Source organism: Lepidochelys kempii, chromosome 4 (assembly GCF_965140265.1).
Source record: "Lepidochelys kempii isolate rLepKem1 chromosome 4, rLepKem1.hap2, whole genome shotgun sequence".
In the NCBI taxonomy this organism is placed as follows: domain Eukaryota; kingdom Metazoa; phylum Chordata; order Testudines; family Cheloniidae; genus Lepidochelys; species Lepidochelys kempii.
In genome coordinates this window covers 103694468-103715587 of record NC_133259.1, presented here as the reverse complement: position 1 = coordinate 103715587, position 21120 = coordinate 103694468, and positions in this window count along the sequence as shown.

The window sequence follows — 21120 nt, the reverse complement described above, 5'->3', positions numbered from 1 at the left end:
AGGGATGTTGCCATTTCTGAGGAGACACAGAGCTGAGTAGGGAGCCTACCAGCCTCACCAAACCCCTCGCACCAGCACCAGCGAGGATCCTGGGCCATGGGCTGCCTCCCCGCCAAGTACCAGCCGGGGTCCTGAGCCGCATGCTGCCGCCGTCCCCCCCCCACACACGCAGCACCAGCAGAGGTCCCAGCCCACTCCAGCATCCTCGGCACTTCCCTGGGCTACCCCCCGCCCCAGCATCTGTGGCACTCCCCAACCCCCGGCTGCCTCCCCTCGAGCACCTGTGGCACCTCCCATTCCGCTCCCCTCTCCAAGATTTAGTCAGGGGTATATAGTACAAGTCATGGACAGGTCATGGGCTGTGATAAATGAAAGCCCTTTTATGAACACCCAGCCAGCCAGCTAGCTATAAATCCCTCTTGGTAGTTGTTCTCTACTTGCTTGGCACTTCGAGTGCAGAAGGTGGGGGCCCACAAGGATTCTAAAAATTAATACTGGCCACTCCAGGCTTGTATTAAACTCCCAAGGTTACAGTTTTTCTCTGACCTTGGATGGGCAGATGCTGCCACCACCCAAGTGCAAAACCCCCTTTGAGAACCCAGGAAGGCGCACTTGGAAATTCCTTCCTGTGGGGTCCCCTGAAGACCTTTCACCCCCCCACTCCAGGTAAGAGCTGAGAAAGAAAACAAAGGAAATCAGCTGTTGCCACCAGCTAATTAAACAACACATGCACAAACCTCTTAAGAGACAAAACTCCAGTGCTGTTCTTAAGAAAGGTAAATTTTATTTAAAAAAAAAAATAATAAAAAATACATCTGAAAACTCAGGCTATTGCTTGATTTAAAAAGAGGAAATACAAAAATTAAGAATCAAGAATAGCTTTCTTGAGGTCCAGCTTAAAGATTACAAGCCAAACAAAAGTACCTGGGGTTAGCACAGAGGAATCCACAAGCCATAAAGAAATAAAAAGAAATACACCCAACCACGTCTTCCTAGACATTTCCTGATCTACTTACATATCTGGGGGTTTTAAATGAGTAGTTTCTAGGTATGATATGATGATTTTTCAGACCTGGCCAAAACTCTTAGAGCATAGCATTTCTGTACCTTCTCTCCGGGAGAACAACACAGATGGGCAAAGGGGAAGTTTTGTCTCCATTTAAAAAAGTTTTAGCCTTCCCATTGTCCCTTTTGGTCAAGTGCTCACTCCCTTCTTTTTACCTATGCAGGGAGACTTTTTAATCCTTTACAGGTAAAGCAAGTAGAGAACATCTATCAAGAGGGATTTATAACTGGCTGGCTATGTGTCCATAAAAGGAAGCTACTCCCCACCCCTTTCATTTATCTCACAGACCGTGAATTTTTGTTTACTGCCTGTGACCTGTCCATTACTTTTACTAAAAAATATTCCTGTATATAATGTAGGCTTAGTCATGAGGCATTAATGAAGAGATTTTTGGATTTTTGGCTATTGGGGGTCATAAGTCTATAGCTAGCTACATGCATGTGATATAGGGTTCCTCCAGGGAGCTTCCAGACTCATTAAGGAGCACTGTTTCTTATATTTCCCACCTAGAAGCATGCCACAAGCAACACTGAGGCCCCACAGCATAGTTGCCATCTTCCCAGCAAAGGAAGACAGCAATGAGCTCCCTTTAGAGGCAGTTAATGCTTTTTCCTTAACCACCCAAAGAAAGGGAAGTGATTATTCCCCTTTATTCAGCACTGGTGAAGACACACCTGGAGTACTGTGTCCAGTTTTGGTGCCCCCAACTACAGAAGGGATGTGGACAAATTGGAGAGAGTCCAGAAGAGGGCAAAGAAAATTATTAGGGGGCTTAGGCACATGACTTATGACGAGGAGAGGCTGAGGGAACTGGGGTTATTTAATCATCAGAAGAGAAGAGTTAGGGGGGATTTGATAGCAGCCTTCAACTGCCTGAAGGGAGGTTCCAAAAAGGATGGAGCTAGGCTTTTCTCAGTGGTGGCAGATGACAGAACAAGAAGCAATGGTCTCAAGTTGCAGTGGGGGAGGTCTAGGTTGGATATTAGGAAACACTATTTCACTAGAAGAAAAGGAGTTGAAAGCTTATGCTCAAATAAATTTGTTAGTCTCTAAGGTGCCACAAGTACTCCTTTTCTTTTTGCAAATACAGACTAACACGGCTGCTACACTGAAACCTATTTCACTAGGAGAGTGGTGAAGCACTGGAATGGGTTACCTAGGGAGGTGGTGGAATCTCCTTCCTTAGAGGTTTTTAAGGTCAGTCTTGACAAAGCCCTGGCTGGGATGATTTAGTTGGTGTTGGTCCTCCTTTGAGCAGGGGATTGGACTAGATGACCTCCTGAGGTCTCTTCCAACCCTGATAGTCTATGATTCTGTGATTGCTGTTAACATTGCCCTTGCTGTAGTCATGCTGACTAAGGAGCAATAGATCAGGACCAAGAATCTGAACCCCATCACAGAAAAGCAAACCACTATTAATAGGTGGCATAGTTTTTTGCTAATGTCACAGTTTTGCGACTACATAAGGCTGGCTGCAACATCCGGTCTGTCCAGTTCACATTGCTAACACAACTGTTAACAATTCCTCAAGGTAGAGCTGCTACTGTACCCTCACCACTGATACCATTCAGGAAATACATGTACTTTTAGCCTGTGAATTTGATAACTATGAGTTCCTATGAAGGCACTGTTGATGTAAATTTTTGTGTACCTTCTAGAGTAGATATCCTCAACTATTCTCTTTTACTATCATACAGGCTGGTAGCCATAACATAAACAAAGGAATCCCATTGAAATTATTATGGGCAGAATTTAACAAATGGATGAATGTAACCAGTCATGGGAAAGCTCTGGGTCATTTTCAATATCATCAAGTTCTGCTCCTGAGGATCCATTGCACACCTACTTCTGCTGCATTTTTTGGGGCAGGACAGACAAAGGACACATCTGCCCTTCCTGATTTTATAACCAATGACAAAGCAGTTGATGTACTTAATACATTATTATTATCATTGTCCAATTTAGATAATGGCATAGAGAGTACACTTATAAATGTTATGGATGATATCAAGCTGGGAGGGGTTGCAAGTGCTTTGGAGGATAGAATTAAAATTCAGAACGATCGGGACACCTCAAAAAATGATCTGAAGTAAATAGGATGAAATTCAATAAGGACAAATGCAAAATACTCCACTTAGGAAGGAACAATCAGCTACAAAATGGGAAATGACTGCCTAGGAAGGAGTACTGCAGAAAGGGATTTGGGGGTCACAGGGGATCACAAGCTAAATATGAGTCAACTGTGTAACATCGTTGTAAAAAAAGCAAACATCGTTCTGGGATGTATTAGCAGGAGTGTTGTAAGCAAGACACGAGAAATAATTCTTCCACTCTACTCCATGCTGAGAAGATCTCAGCTGGAGTATTATGTCCAGTTCTGGGTGCCACATTTCAGGAAAGATGTGGACAAATTGGAGAAAGTCCAGAGGAGAGCAACAAAAATTATTAAAGTTCTAGAAAACATAACCTTTGAGGAAAGATTGAAAAAAAAAACTGGGTTTGTTTAGTCTGAGGAATTGCAGACAAATGGGGGACATGATAACAGCTTTTGAAATACTTGAAAGGTTGTTACAAGGAGGAAGATGAAAAATTGTTCTCCTTAACCTCTGAGGATAGGACAAGAAGGAACAGGCTTAAATTGAAACAAGAGAGATTTAGTTTGGACATTAGGAAAAACTTCCTACCTGTCAGGGTAGTTAAGCACTGGAACAAATTGCCTAGGGAAGTTGTGATATCTCTGGAGGTTTTTCAGAACAGATTAGACAAACACTTGTCGAGAATGATCTAGTTATTATGTAATCCTGCCGTAAATGCAGGGGACTGGACTAGATCACCTTTCGAGATCCCTTCCAGTCTTACAATTCTAGGATTCTATGAAATACTTGGCCGATGACATATTTTGGCAGAGAATTATTATTTCTATTGCAGAGTGCAAAACTCCAGAGAACCAAATGAAAAGTAGGTAAGTGCATTGTACAAATTAGCTTTTACATGCAATTTTGGTAGCCTCACTGATTAAATGATTCATGATCAAATAGTTGAAAAGACAAATATCTCCAACTTGAGAGAAAGAATGAGAGAGCTTGTTAATGGAAAAAAAATTGAATCTTAATAAGACTCTTGGGATAGTAACAAGCATTAAAGCAGCCATAAAAGATGCAAAATAATTATGTACGGTGCAATCCAATGACACTTCACAGGCAGTGGCAGTTATAGGCCAGAACTGTGGAAGAGACACAGTAATTTATCTTACTTACCTGTGCTCATTAGGTAAGAGCACTTTTGAAAGTTGCCTTTAGGACTATACTAAACGTGATTTATAATGTAAGTGTTTACCTTTATTTTAATATTTACATAAAACTAACCTAAGAATATGGTTAAAAATTATCTGTATACCTACCTATCGAAGAGATTCAAAGGAAATAAGAATGAACTTTGAAACACTAATTGCATATTTGTGTCTGTGTGTGTGAGAGAGAGACAGGGCTTGGCTCTAAATTATCATTAGTAGAATCACAGAATCATAGAAGATTAGGGTTGGACGAGACTTCAGGAGGTCATCTAGTCCAACCCCCTGCTCAAAGGAGGACCAACCCAAACTAAATCACCCCAGGCAGGGCTTTGTCAAACCAGGCCTTAAAAACCTCTAAAGAAGGAGATTCCACCACCTCCCTAGGTAACCCATTCCAGTGCTTCACCATCCTCCTAGTGAAATAGTTTTTCCTAATATCCAACCTAGACCTCCTCCACTGCAACTTGAGACCATTGCTCCTTGTTCTGTCATCTGCCACCACTGAGAACAGCCTAGATCCATCCTCTTTGGAACCCTCCTTCAGGTAGTTGAAGGCTGCTATCAAATCCCCCCTCACTCTTCTTTTCTGCAGACTAAATAGCCCAGTTTCCTCAGCTCTTCTCATAAGTCATATGCCCCAACCCCTAATCAGTTTCACTGCCCTCCACTGGACCCTCTCCAACTTATCCACATCCTTTCTATAGTGAGGGGCCCAAAACAGATACGGCAGCACCAGTGCCGAATAGAGGGGAATAATCACTTCCCTCAATCTGCTGGCAATGCTCCTACTAATGCAGCCCAATATGCCGTTAGCCTTCTTGGCAACAAGGGCACACTGTTGACTCATATCCAGGTTTTCATCCACTCTAATCCCTGGGTCCTTTTCTGCAGAACTGCCACTTAGCCAGTAAGTCCCCAGCCTGTAGCAGTTCATGATGTTAGAATATAGATATTCAGGCCTGCCTGTAAAGGCCTATACTTTAAGAACTTAGGTGTATTTTTATCACTTAGCTGGTTATAGAGGTATAAAAGCAAAGAATCAAAATCACTGTCTGCCTGGGTATGGGCCTTCTCTCACTAGGATAGTCTGAGGCTTTGTTCTTAGGTTAATGCCTTTGGCTAAGCAGCAGGTACAGCCATAAGCTGGGAAGTGTACGGTCACACCCTCACATTCCAAACCGGTCACATTGAAATAAGGTAGTATTGGTCTGTTAGGAAGATGATCCTGTCCTGATAGTGTCCGTCACCACCATATAGAGAAACAGATCTTAAGATGGTTAAAGAAAAGTTAGTTTGATAGCATCCTGTCTGGAAAAAAAAAATCACTTATCAATGGTTATGGTTGTGAAACCCTCATTTCTGTATGTTTTATCTTTATGGCCCCCACTTTTCTATTGATAGTCTGTCTGGTTCTCTAATTGTTTCTGTCTGCCATATAATTAATTTTACTAGGTGTAAGTTAATTAGTGTAGTGGGATATAATTGTTTAGAGAATCATGTTACAATTGGGACTGGTTAGGATTGGTTAGCTAAATTTCAGTAAAATGATTGGTTAAGGTATAAATGAGAATATTACTATATAAACTGTGGTCACAGAGGAAGTGAGGGCAAGAGAAATTGGAATCATGTTTGCTAAGGCAGAGGGGTACAAGAATAGGGAACAGGGACACAGGCAAGGCTCTGCAGTGTCAGAGCTGGGAAGGGGGTCATGGGGTAATCACTCTGCAGAGTCAGAGCTGGGGACAAAACATTGGGGAACAGACTCTATCGGCATATAGAGATAAGTTCAACTGGAGTGAAGGACTTCGGAATACGCTAGCTTGGAAACTAAACGCAATAAACATTGAATTGTTGGCACTTTGGATATCTGGTCTTCTTCTTTCCATCTACATGACAAGAATCAGGGGCAAGGGTGAAGGGAAAGCTCTCTAACACATGGGAAAGGAAGGGTACTTTTTAATTTAGTTTATTTTGATTTGATTTATTAATACTATTTATTATTTTAACATCCTATTCCTTCATTTAAACTTTGTAAATGCTATCATATAACCATCATTTGACAGTATGTAATTTCTTATTCTTATTAATTTTATTATTTATCTTAGTTTATATTATATTTTGATTATTAAGACTTGTAAATTTGTAAGAATTCCTGAGCATGTACTTTAGCTATGCAATTCCAGTTCAACAGATTCATGAGAAACATGGTATTCATAAAGAACGAGGAGTACTTGTGGCACCTTAGAGACTAACACATTTATTTGAGCATAAGCTTTCGTGAGCTAAAACCCACTTCATCAGATGCATGTAGTGGAAAATACAGTAGGAAGATATATATATATATATACAGAACATGAAAAATGGGTGTTGCCATACACACGATAACGAGAGTGATCAATTAAGGTGAGCTATTATCAGCAGGAGAAAAAAACCTTTTTTAGTGATAATCAGGATGGTCCACTTCCAACAGTTGACAAGAAGGTGAGAGTGACAGCGGGGGTTGGGGGGAATAAGCATGGGGAAATAGTTTTACTTTGTGTAATGACCTGTCCACTTCCAGTCTTTATTCAAGCCTAATTTAATGGTGTCCAGTTTGCAAATTAATTCCAATTCAGCAGTCTCTCCTTGGAGTCTCTTTCTGAAGTTTTTTTGTTGAAGAATTTCAACTTTTAGGTCAAGGTCTGTAATCAAGTGACCAGGGAGATTGAAGTGTTCTCCGACTGGTTTTTGAACGTTATAATTCTTGGCATCTGATTTGTGTCCATTTATTCTTTTACGTAGAGACTGTCCAGTTTGGCCAATGTACATGGCAGAGGGGCATTGCTGGCACATGATGGCATATATCATATTGGTAGATGTGCAGGTGAACGAGACTCTGATAGTGTGGCTGATGTGATTAGGTCCTGTGATGGTGTCCCCTGAATAGATATGTGGACACAGTTGGCAACAGGCTCTGTTGCAAGGATAGATTCCTGGGTTAGTGTTTTTGTTGTGTGATGTGTAGTTGCTGGTGAGTATTTGCTTCAGTATGCGGGGCTGTCTCTAAGCAAGGACTGGTCTGTCTCCCAAGATCTGTGAGAGAGAGATATCGTCCTTCAGGATAGATTGTAGATCTTTGATGATGCGCTGGAGAGGTTTTGGTTGGAGGCTGAAGGTGACGTCTGGTAGCGTTCTGTTATTTTCTTTGTTGGGCCTGTCCTGTAGTAGGAGACTTCTGGGTACTCTTCTGACTCTGTCAATCTGTTTCTTCACTTCAGCAGGTGGGTACTGTAGTTGTAAGAATGCTTGATAGAGATCTTGTAGTTGTAAGGAGAATCACACAAATCTAGTCTGACCTCCTGTATAACACAGGCCATACAATTTCAACCACTGATTTTTGTATGTAGCTCAATAACTTGTGATTGAATGATGGGGGAGGGGAGGGATAGCTCAGTGGTTTGAGCATTGGCCTGCTAAACCCAGGGTTGTTACTTCAATCCTTGAGGGGGCCATTTAGGGATCTGGGGCAAAAATTGGGGATTGGTCTCGCTTTGAGCAGGGGATTGGACTAGATGACCTCCTGAGGTCCCTTCCAACCTGGATATTCTATGATTCTATGACTGCATATAAGGTATGCATGGTTAACTAAACTGCATATAAGGTACATGGTTAACTAAAACTACTTAACCAATATGTATTTTATGCATGTAACAGGGTAGCTGGTCTCTGTGGATAGTCTGAGCCAAGCGCCCCGGACTGTAGCAGTGATCCTAATTTGGCTAATTAACAGGGGCTAGGATTCATCTGGTTTTATAAAGGGTTACTACTAGGCAACTGAAAAGGAAAGACTGAGGTAGGCTGAGCCCTGGACAGCAAAGGTCACACTGGAGGGGAGATAACTCCAGTGGTGAGTCCCTGGAGCAAGGGGGGCTCAGGGAAGCAATCCTGTGGCTGCTGTCTAACGGGGGAGCTGAGGCTAGGAAGCTGTCAGGAACTGGATTTTCAGAGACCCATAGGAAGGGTGGTCCTGAAGGTTGTGGACCAGGTATTGACTTAAGACTGTGTTGTTTGTTTGTTTAACCTTTGTTATAAAAGAATAAAGCTCCTTAACTGAAACCAGGTGTGGCAGCACGTGTTTGGAGCTAGCATGCAGCAACAGCTGCCCGGTGACAAAGCAATGACTGCTATAGTATGCTCACAAGAAACTGTGTGATGCTAAAAGGAATAGGGCACAGAAGACCACGTAATGATGATGAAAATTGTCTAGCTCCATTGAGTTAAACGAAGATGTCAATTGTATCAGCTGATGATCTAGCTCACAAATTCACCTGAGTTAGTCTTCAGTAATAATAGAACAAAATACAACGGTCATCTATGAATACGCCTGAACCTTAAAAATTGAACAACACATTGTAATACAGAAGTAGATTGCTATTCCATATAAAAAATAAATGGAATGCTGATCAACCTAAAGATGTTTAAGTCATACAAAAACTATATTCATAAGATCAGATATTTTTGATGGAAATTTGTCAGAACTGCCCATCATTTACAACAAGCACAAAAATACCCTCTAACAGCTTCTGATGTCCAAAATTTTTAAATGTGGTTACATACCGCTTGTAACTTAGGAAGAACATAATGCAAAAGAAAACTTTTAAGGAACATGCAAATCAGAGCATGTCTGCCACAAGAATGTTTAAGTGGTCAAACAAGGCAAATTAAACAACAGCAAGTAAAACATACAAAGCCAAGCCCTTTTTAATCTTGGAAGCAAACCAGTAACCATTACTTCATGTGTAAATGAATGAGTTTTGGATGCTGAATTTACCAAGATAGATACTAATTACAAAAAGAACAGGAGTACTTGTGGCACCCTAGAGACTAACAAATTTATTAGAGCATAAGCTTTCGTGGGCTACAGCCGACTTCATCGGATGCATAGAATGGAACATATAGTAATATATATATATATATATATATATATATATATATATATATATATATATATACACACACACAGATAAGTTGGAAGTTACCATACAAATTGTGAGAGGCTAATTAGTTAAGATGAGCTATTATCAGCAGGAGAAAAAAAACTTTTGTAGTGATAATCAAGATGGCCCATTTAGACAGTTGACAAGAAGGTGTGAGGATACTTAACTTAAAGATATAGATTCAATATGTGTAATGTATTCTGTATTACATTCGCCAAACTGGACAGTCTCTACTCAAAAGAATAAATGGACACAAATCTGACATCAGGAATCATAACATTCAAAAACCGGTAGGAGAACACTTCAGCCTCTCTGGCCACTCAGTAAAAGATTTAAGGGTAGCAATTTTGCAACAGAAAAGCTTCAAAAACAGACTCCAACGAGAAACTGCTGAGCTTGAATTAATATGCAAACTAGATACCATTAACTTGGGTTTGAATAGAGACTGGGAGTGGCTGGGTCATTACACATATTGAATCTATTTCCTTAAGTTAAGCATCCTCACACCTTCTTGTCAACTGTCTAAATGGGCCATCTTGATTATCACTACAAATTTTTTTTCTCCTGCTGATAATAGCTCATCTTAACTAATTAGCCTCTTACAGTTTGTATGGTAACTTCCTATCTGTGTGTGTATATATATATGTTCCATTCTATGCATCCAATGAAGTGGGCTGTAGCCCATGAAAGCTTATGCTCTAATAAATTTGTTAGTCTCTAAAGTACCACAAGTACTCCTGCTCTTTTTGCGGATACAGACTAACATGGCTGCTACTCTGAAACCTGTAATTACAAAGAATATACAAAGTTATAGTCAATAACTGAAAAAGTAATACTAGCCTGGTGTACCTTCGTGTGGGACTGAAAATTCATTATAAGTTCTGATAACTATCACTGAACCTGTATTGTTTACTATACCACCAATGTCTCAGAAATGCCAACACCAGGAATTGCTTGGGAGTCAGGTAAGTTAATTTAATTTATTTTCCAAACAAACTATTTTATTGGATTTATTTGAAAGTGAAATGCATTTATTCTGTCCTCCTTTTGCCTTAGTTAGCCAGAGGGGTTACTGAGAGAGGGGTGGCCCTCATAACTCAATGAGGAGAGAGATATGACCAGGATACACCATCTGCTTGCACAGGGAGCTCACTTACGTAAGTGCCTCTCCTGAGAAGTTCCACAGCTCCCAACCATGTAGGAGATGCAACTTCTCTCTTCCGTACTTTATGTGTACCTCACTGATGAGTGTGTGTTATAGGTCCCCCTCTGTGCCAATCCACAGAGGGTATGAATTGTTACAGTCCACAGCTACAGTGCCTTAGGTATTTAGTTCAAACTTATGTTTGCCAATGGACCAGGGACTTCCAAAGATAAACACACCAGCAACTAAATCTTTATCTAAAGCCCTGTAGGTGGGTGTTATAATAGCTCATATGGATTGGAACAAGGGGACAGTGACCTGAAATACACACTCACCAGTGAGTTACATACTTCCTCTGCTCAAAGGTTTGATTTGAATCCTGGACACTTTGAACTTATGTGAGGGCTATCATCTTGGCTGACATACTGGGTATTGAACTGGGGGCTTCCAGAGCTAAAACCATGAGTTGCTGCAGCTTGAGCTAAAAAAAATCCAACCTTTTATAGCTGGAGGCTGTAATAACTCTTATCCTCTGTGGATCATCACAGATGGGGACTGTAGCGGGGTATTAACCCTGATCCTGCTGGAAGGGGATAAAATAGCCCTGGAGAGGGCTGCAGCTAGGAAAGCTGGGCTAATTGGGAAAGCAGCCAAAGCTGTAGCCAGTACAATCAGGGCCCAGCTGACCCTTATAAGAGGGCAGTGGGCCAGAAGGACTCAGAGTCTCTCTCTAGCTTCTTGAGAGAGAAGGATCTGGATGCTAGGGAGCTGAGAAGAGTACCTAGGGTGGAGCAGTGCGGGGGAAGGGCTGAGGAGCTCCAGCCTAGCAAAACCCCAGGCTGCAGGACTAGTTAAAGGCCTATTAAAAGATAGTGGGGCTGCAGAGGGGCCGCCCAGAGATCGGTAAGGGGGGTTGGACCAGCTGCCTCTGCCTATGATGAGTGGTTCATAGACTGCAGTCTTCCCCAGGGAGTGGGGGCTAGATGATGACTGGCAGTAGCTGCTGAGGCAAGGGAGGGATAAGGGTTTGGGGGTTCCCCTGGGCGGGGAGACTCAGATGGAGTGGGTACTGCCAGGGGGCAGAACTTTAATCTAGAAGGCAGTGGGGTCCAGGAGGCACATGGGGGCCAGTGGCAGGCGAGACACCACCTGCAGAGGGCGTTCCTGGCCAGAAGAGCTAATTCCCAGGATGACCAACAGGAGGTGCCACACTGGTGAGTTGTCACCCCATGACAGGGACCTATAATACATACTCATTGATGGGTTACAGATGCACTGGGTCCAGTTTTCCTTATGGTCAATCAGGTGAACAGACACACTCATGCAGCCTTCTTAATTTGGCACAATTATGTGCAGAAGAAAGGGTTCCTCAGATTTTAACTCTATGTAAGTTAGAGAATTAGCATAAGTATTGCCAAATGTAAAGTTTAAACTAAGATCTGTGTAGGAAGTTGTTTCAGGCTATGTTAATGTTCTTTTAATTATGTGTAATTTGCTTGCTTTAAGTAAAACAACATAATTTGAAAACTAAAATATTTAGTTGAGTTGAATATTATATTCTTGTTAAGAGACATTCCTCCTCCCCAACATGAATAAAGTCTATTCCCAAGCCAGCCCTTCTGACCCTTTGCATCCCTACTGTATTATCTCCAGTCTCTTATGCATTTTATATAACCTGGATTCTGAGATTTTTACCTGTCCAAAATTAAATGGCAAAACACACATTAAAGCAAGGATTGAGTACCATCAGCTATAGCTAGTGAATGTAGTATTAGGGAAAGTCAAAGAGGTGTCACCTAGGGTGAGCAGTTGTCCCATTTTTATAGGGACAGTCCTGGGTTTTGGGACTTTTTCTTATATAGGCACCTATTACCCCCCACCCACTCCTTGTCCCATTTTTTCCACGCTTGTTATCTAGTCACCCTAGAGTCACGATGATGGATTCCCTTCTCCCCACTGTCTAAGCCTGGTTGCTACATTTTTGCAACTGGCTAAGTGTTTTGAACTATTTTTCCCAATAGAGTGGCAGTGAGTTTTATTAGAACAAAGTACTGGATGTGTCATGGAGAAAATAAATCTTGCTAATGATTTAGAATAATAGTCCAGTAGAGAGTAAAATTATAGGGTGTTATACTCTTTCCAGTAAGAGGAATTGGAATGGATAAGATATGGAGATTAAGTTCAAAATATTGCATAGATCCCATATAGTCCATGCATGCACACACAAAATGAGTGGGTAAAGGAATAAGGGAATTCTGGGAAATTTTAAAACAAGACTGCCATCTCATTAACTCCAAAGCTGTATACAAGTCAGATATTTTATAAATGTAAAGCATTTAATTATCAAGGATGACCCCAATTAAATGACAAAACTGAAAACTACTGCACCCACAAATAGCTAGCTCAATCTATTAGAATGCACAATTATGCAATTTGCATATACATTGGCAATAACTGCACACCCAATTTCTTATGTTACTCAGGGCAGTGTTCCCTCCAACAGCAGGGAACATCTCTGCTCCTGCTGCATGAACAAGTTCTTCATTTTTATTTGAGAACAGCACACACAAAGCTACCACTGAAGCTGCTTAACGGAGTTGCTTTGTTACAATAGCTGTGATACATGGACTGAAATCTCAGTTGTTGTGTTTTGGCATCACCATGGTACCACACAAATGCAAATTTATTATGTTCCAGAGCCCAGTGGGGGGGGGGGGGAACAGACTCCCATTGATTTCACTGGGTTTTAAATCAGGCCCTACCAGAGTCCAAGCTACAGGACACTTTGCCACAATACAAACCCTGCCCCCAATTACTATTGCTAAATAAAAATCACTTATGTGACACATTTGCTCCTGAACAGAGAGGTGTTACTCCAGATCTAGCCTGTCTGAAGTAAGGGTCAAGGCTACAAAAAAATTGAATATCCCATAAACTGTAGGTGTAAAGAGCCTCAGCATGTACTTTCCTTTCTTTCTCCACACCACACTCCCACTTCACTCCTCAGGGGTCTGCTTGTCCTGGGGCTACTGATCAGAAATGGGTTCTGCATGACAACTAACCGTGCAGTAGAATAGGCCAACCTGATAGAGACACAATATGTGTCGCCTTTTATGGCCTTGTACAGAACACACAGGTTCAGATACGTTTCAGTTGAAATGAATCCTACTGGGCTCAGCAGAGTTTCTAGTCTAACTTTTTTTTAGTAAGAAGTCATTTTGATCTTTTTCAGAACTATTTCCATTAAAAAAACATCTTGGGAGATCATTATTTAGCCAACAGTGGTTATCCAATCTGGAGTTTTTCATACTTGCAGCTAATACTACTAAAGAATTACTACTAATAGTACTAATACTAATGAATTGAACTCTGTTTTAAAAATATCGCCTCTAGTAATTAATATAATTTTATATAGTTTTAGCGTCTTTCCTGAACTATGAATTTTATATATTGGTAAAACAAAACTAAATAACAGTTTCAGCAACATAATCATCATAAAGAAGATTATTATATCTAAAATGATATATTGAATCTCTCTTGCTACCATGACAGCAACGTGTGTTCTATCTCTGGCTACCTGTCATATACTTGCTGTAAACTGCATGCAGTTTTAACATATTTCAAAACCTGGTGAAATGAACTATTAGTAAACTGCAACTTGATGATGATTAGGCAGGTGGAAAACTGATGATTCTACTGATGACTAAGAATATATATTTCTTATCCTATCACCCCCATTCTACCTTAACCTACTTGTTTGTCTCAGATCTATTTTATCTTGTTTTTTAGATGGCAAGCCCTCTGAGGAACAGGAATTGTCTTTTTTGTGTATGTTTATAGGCCCCTACTATAATGGGGCCTCACAACCTGGTTGTGGCCCATAAACTGTACCACAATATAAATGTTAACTAACAATAAATAATGGAGTTAATGTAAACTAAATTACTGTACACACACACAATTTTGTTTTAAGCACACTAGTTTACCAAATTGACTTCACTGAGAAACTTTACTTGATTCCAGTCCTAACATGAGAATTGCTAAAAGTAGATACAGACACTTAAAAAAATCTCATTTCTAATTCATATCTTTTTATTGTTAAAAGCTAAGAAATCAGTCTCATGAACAGCAGAACTATATCAGTCTATATCTGGAAAGTTAAAGTCTCCCATGATCATGCAGTTTCCATTAGTATTACTTCATTAAAAACATTAAAGAGGGCTCTATCCATATCCAGATTAGATCCCAGCGGTCTACAGCACACCCCAAGAACTATCGCAGGGGAGGCTCTAGTAGTTTTCTTCCCAAATGTGATTTTTGCCCAAATAAATGGAGCTCTTCTTGTTGCTGCAAAACTCAGAGTTGCAGGTGCTTAGTCCCTCTCTAGATCAGCATCTTAAAGCAGACAAAATATCAAATTAATCCTAGTGTAAGGTATAGAAAGTGCTTAGAGAAATGAAGAGGTTTCCTGGTTAAAAGGAAGAAAAACTGTACAGAAAACTGAAATCAAAGAAATAGAATGGTATCTAGCTTCATGAAAGGGAGGAAGAATTTCAATCATATATTCTGAGAAGTGTTCAATAAAGGACCCATTAGAAGAAGTGTAAACATTTCACTTGCAGAACTCAGTGGATGGGCTGAAATGATTGTGTTTTTCATGATCTTAGAGCAACAAGAAATTCCCCTTTTTCTGCTCCCCCCTCCATTCTTTCAAACACCCACCTCAACTCTGGGTCCAGGATCACCTCCTTCCTTTCCCTCCACCCTCAATATGCAATCAGTATTGCCAACCCTAATCAATCAAAATTCCTGGATCAGGCTACACAAAATCATGACCTTTTAAAAAAATATTAAATTCTGGCTCATTTTCATTTGTTTTTAGGTGCCAAAACATTTAGGATTCATTTTTCAAGCTTTTCTCTTCAGACATAAGGGCTAGAAACTTGAAGGAAAGTGTCAATATCATGAGAGCTGGCAAAAGTGCTTAAATGTCCCCTCTCCTGCTCCCTCCTGGAGCTGGGTTGCCCCCTTCTCAGTGTTCAAGAGACACCAAATGATCAAGTCTCCATAGACAGAATAAGGCAATCCATGATCCTACCTATCCCCCCCCACACATACGATACTGTTTTTGCCAGTTTTCTAAAACTTCAGATTCAGCTATGTGAAGTTCTAATATGGTAGAAAGTATAAATATATGTTTTCAAATTGTTCTTCAGTGCAACACTTTTAAGAAAGCCAATCTCATTTGTATAATTCTCTGAGAAATAAAATGATTGTGTAATACTGTGATGGGGTATACAAACCCCACGCTGGGTAACAAGGGGTTAAGGGATTATTTTGGGCTCAGACAGCCCCTTGCTGCCCCACCTGCAGCAAATGATTCATCTGCTGGAGGAATTAAAGGGCAGGGAATTAGCTCATTTAGATGGTAGACCTGCAGGTGAGCAGATCTGCAGCCCATAGTCCCAGCAGCAGAGAGAAGCCTAAGACTCTGATACTGCCCAAAGGGGCCCTCGGGAAGGGAAGGGAGGGCCCACCCCAGAGACAATCAGAGAGGGAAGTATCCTGTGGCTTTTGGACATTGATAACCCCTTCTTATTTATTGCAGTTTAGATTTTTCCACCAGGGGAAAGCCTTGCACTAAACTGACCTGGGGTGGCGGAGAGGCCCAGGTAGGACAGCCTTGGTTGCCAGATTCCAACCCAGGGTCCTTTCGGTTATCCATAGCCTGTTGGAGTAGGAGGGCCCAGCTCCTCTTCCCACAACCCTTTTGACTTTCAGGAGTTGTGGCTGTGACCACTAGGCCATGTTCCCTAACTAGATGCCAAATTAGGACTGTTACAAATATAGATAAATAAAAGGAAAGTCACATGGCTTATCAACCTCACTGCTCTTTTATGTTTTTTCCTCTAATTTCTCTACCGATTCCTGATGTTGACTTTCCTCACCTCTGTGTTGTCAATTAACTGAATGCCTTGATACCTCTTTCTACAGCATACTCATTTTAGCTATGTTGCATCTTCTTTAGGATAACTATCTGCCTGAGACTGATTTATTTATTTATTTTATCTCTATTTAGATGATTCCTGCCTCTTGTTTTCACTATAGGGATTTTTTTTTTAAATCCCTGTCACTTTTATTTTTAATTTGACACTAAATAGTCCAAAGCAATGGAAGTGAAATCGTAGGCCAAAATTTTAAAATTTGGCTAACTACAATTAGCCACTGAAATCTCTATTTAGGTTCCTAAATAAGGAAACTGATTTTCAACATCTGCAGCTCCTGATTAGTTTTAAAATACCCCACCTACTTGGAGGTCTAAATCTGGATTTACATTAGTAAGAGTGATAGTTCCAGAAAATAAATATTTTTGACATGGTCTTATTTCTTTGAATGGACTAATTTTCTTGGCTACCTATAAAAGGCTCATCTTGTATGAGCATCGAAGTGAAACAAGCACTAAACATTTCAAAGTTGACTTTTTGCAACTTTAATTTTGTTCTGTCATACTATGTTTTTCAATATGTGGGTTCGATTAGCATTTACATTTATAGGGGTAGTTATTACAACATTAATGGGGGCATAATGTCACAACCTAAAGTTGCCTAACTAAAATTAACTAGTTGCCACTCTGCAAAAGTTTGCAATTCTTTCACACTTAGGACTTCAGTGGGCTTTGGATCAAGCCCATAATGATTAATGGTGAATATTGTGTTTTAAATGTTCTTTCCTCAGCAAATAGTTTCTTATTTTTAGAGTTCCTTGGTCTGTTAGATGTAAACTTGAATTCTCACAACATTATAGAAGATAAGATACCCAATTTTAAAAAGGGTACCATGTTTCATAACCAATTTAGTTTGGTTCAGAAGACTCATTTGTGAAGGTTTTTAAATCTAACCCTACCTCTGAAGCTGCCCTGCACAGATATACATGTCAACCTATACTAACTGTGACAAAGTTCCTGCTCTACCTTGGTGGGTCTTGCGCTTATTGGCGGATTTGCTCGCCTTGGAGCTTCACGGCAGCCCTCAGCTTGGCCGTTTTTTTCTGAATTCACAGTCCAGATCAACTCCTCTAGTGTCTGACCAGGATTTGGGGGGAACCAGGGCCCGCCCTCTACTCTGGGTTCCAGCCCAGGGCTCTGTGGAATGCAGCTGTCTAGAGTGACTCCTGGAACAGCTGTGCGACAGCTACAACTCCCTGGGCTACTTCCCCATGGCCTCCTCCCAACACCTTCTTTATCCTCACCATAGGACCTTCCTCCTGGTGTCTAATGCTTGTACACCTCAGTCCTCTAACAGTCCGTGTTCTCACTCTTAGCCTCTAGTGCCTCTTGCTCCCAGCTCCTCACACTCACACCATAAACTGAAGTGAGCTCCTTTTTAAAACCTAGGTGCCCTGATGAGCCTGCCTTAATTGAGTCTAGCAGCTTCTTGATTGGCTGCAGGTGTTCTAATCAGCCTGTCTTAATTCTCTCCAGAAAGTTCCTGATTGTTCTGGAACCTTCCCTGTTAGGAAACGGAACGTCTTTTGCTTGCTCCTCAGCTATCTGCTTTCTGTTCTTTCCTAAAGCCCCCTGGCCTGGATTTTTCTTACTTTTTGCACCTGCCTTAGTCCCCCCCCGACCGGGCCAGACGCTTTTTTGTTTTTTCTTTTCATTTTTTGTTTTTTTTCCGTCTACGTCCTTCGCCGGCCATCCCCCCCCCCACGCCTGCTTTCGGGCGCAGCTATTTGCCTCAGCTGAGCCCCCGGAGGAGGGGGGGGAAGATTGCCAATTTTGCTGTCCGGAGGGGGGAGTGGAAACCCCCAGACCCAGCCGTTTCGCCAGTAGCTCGGACCTTATAGCATTCTTAACATACCGGAGGACTTGGAACACAGCCGGAGACGGAGATTCCATCGGACAGAAGAAATAATATAAATCATCGTGACGGAGGCCGTAAGACTGAGTAACTTTCTGAATTATACTCTCGGGGGGGGGAGTTTGACTGTGATTACTTGCATTTGTGGCGGCACAGGGGGTGTGGCGTGGAGACCCCCACCCCCGATCCATCGGTGCCCCTACCCCCCCATCGTTATTACAACTGTCACGGCCCCCCCGCAGTCTGTCCTTGCTGGCAATCTGCCATCTCCCTTCGGATCCAGCTGTTTGCTTTGAACTTTGCCTTCCGGACCGGATCTAACAACCGACCAACCGAGACTCTTTGGACAAACGTGTGTGGGTCTGCACCCCCCCCCCCGGATTACTTATCCCACAACTTGCCCCTTTTACTGGACCCCGATTTTGTTCCCCCCGCTCCTCCCAGCCCCCCTCCCTTGGCATTTTTTCCCTTCCCGTCCGCAGCCAGCGGAAGGAGGGGCTATTCTGCCTTCTCCCCTCCCCCCTCCTCCTTCCGGTGTCTCCCTGTCTCTCCCTGCTCACAATGGCGGGGAACGAGAGGGGCGAGACTGCTTCAATAAAATTAGTTGTCCCTTCCCCACCACCACCCCAGCCCACCCCCCAAGGTCCCCCCCCTACTACTATTGTTAAGGTACTTGCCACCCCCCTGCTGGGGCACCGGTAGCAGGAGGCACCAGGGTGATTGCTGCTGCTGCTGCACCCACCCCTCCCCCAGATTCTAGGAAACCCCCCCTGGTTCGCCAGAAGGGCCAGGGCGGGTGGAAGGGAAAGGGCCCCGCTAAAACCACCGAGCCCTCCATGGCAGGGGCTGCCCCCACCGCTGCGGCCTCCTCATCAACCGTGGCGTCCCTCCCAGCGTTTCCCTCCACCAGCTCTGCGATTGTCCCTCCCCCGGCCCCCAGGACGTATGCCCGGGCGGCAGCGGGCTCCCCCCTGCCTGCCGCCTCGTCATCTCGCCCCCCACCTGCCTCCGCCACCATCACCAGCGGCCGAGGCCCTTTCCCCGCCTTGACCAGGAAGCACGGCGTCCGTTGCCTCCTGGTGCCCGCCTCGCCCCATGTGGAGACATACGTGCAGGCGTTGGCGAAGGTGGTAGGACCCACGGCTATTGTGGCGGCCTCCAAGATGTATGGGAAGGTCGTTTTCTTCTTAGCCTCGGAGGATGCCGCCCAGGAGGCGGTGGAGAGGGGCCTGACGGTAGGGGGGGTGTTTGTCCCCCTAGAACCGTTGGAAGACCTGGGCGTTCGCCTCGTCCTTACCTCCGTTCCTCCCTTCTTACCCAATGCTGCCCTGTTACCCGCTCTTTCCACCCTGGGGAAACTTGTTTCTGTCATCAGCCCTCTCCCATTGGGCTGCAAGGACCCCACCCTCCGTCACATTTTTTCGTTCCGCCGGCAAGTGCAGCTTCTACCACCGGCAGGGGCGCGTGACGGAGAGGCGCTTGAGGGGTCCTTTCTAGTCCCCTACGAGGGAGCCCGCTATCGGGTCTTTTATTCTACCGGAGAGGCCCGGTGCTACCTCTGCCGCTCAGCGGGGCACGTCCGCAGAGACTGCCCTTTGGCTCGGGGGGGAGGGGCACCCGAAACCCCCGAGACCCGGCAGGACATCGGCCCCGTCGCTGCCGACGCCCCTGGCTGCCCAGTACCTGAAACCAACCCTCCTCCTACTCGACCCATCGCTGCTCCCGTCCGGGCCCAAGAGATACCTTCCCTACAATGCCCGGGCGAGCAAGGGGTTTCCACCCTTGCTAGTACCACCCCAATAGAGCCCATGGAGGAGGGTGTGGCAAGGATATTATGGGGTATAAGAGAGGGCCCTCCCCAAGGAGAAGCCCCCGCCCCTCATGTTGCCCCACCGCTACCTCCCCGAACCTCTAAACCATCGCCTCCGCCCCCCGACACGACCCCTGCTAACCAACCCCCAGATGATGCTATGGAGGGATGGACCCTAGTCCAGGGGAAGCGAGGCAAGCGGAAGGCTCGAGCTCCGCTGCATCCACCCGACGCAGAAGCCCCCCGGAAGACCAGGAAAGGAGGCACTGCTATCGAGCCTCCCGCCACGGCCGCGAGCGAGATCCATCCGCCGGTGTCGGGAGGGGAAGACGGACTGGCATTGGAGGGCAGAATCCCCCCTCCACGGGAAACCCTCCCCTCCGAGACTCCTGAGGACACCCCTTCTGCCTGGACGCTACCCGAACCCCCCGCGGACCCCGAGGCGGCCGTTGAGGCTGGCCCTAGAGGAGAGGCCCCCGGGGTGGCAGGAGTTGGCCTCTCCTCCGTGTACGCGGAGATTGAGGCCCTAGATTTGACCCCGGTCACCCAGGGAGGGGATGATTTGCTGCCGGCTGGCCTCGAGCTGGGCAGCCTTACCCCAGCCTCCCTTTCCCCATGCTCCCTCCCCCTTTTTGCCTTCCCGGGTGAGCACCCTGCAGAAGGCGGTCCACCACCTGATGCCGTGACCGCTAAAACCACCATGGAGCCAGCACCTAGCATTATTGGGAGCCCCTCCCCTTCCCCCTTAACCCTTGACTCTGCTCAGGAGGCACTTTCCTTTAGTTGCTCGCCTCCTGCACCCCAGAGCCTTACCCCTGCCCCTACCCCTGCCCCTGCCCAAGGTCCCTCCTCCTGCAATGTTAATGCCGCCCCTGGGGTTATTTCCTTTCCGCCTTTTGCAGACTCCCCCCAGGGAGCAGTCTTTGCACTTTCTAGTCGCGACCCGTTAGGAGTGGCAATTTTTCCCCTGCCA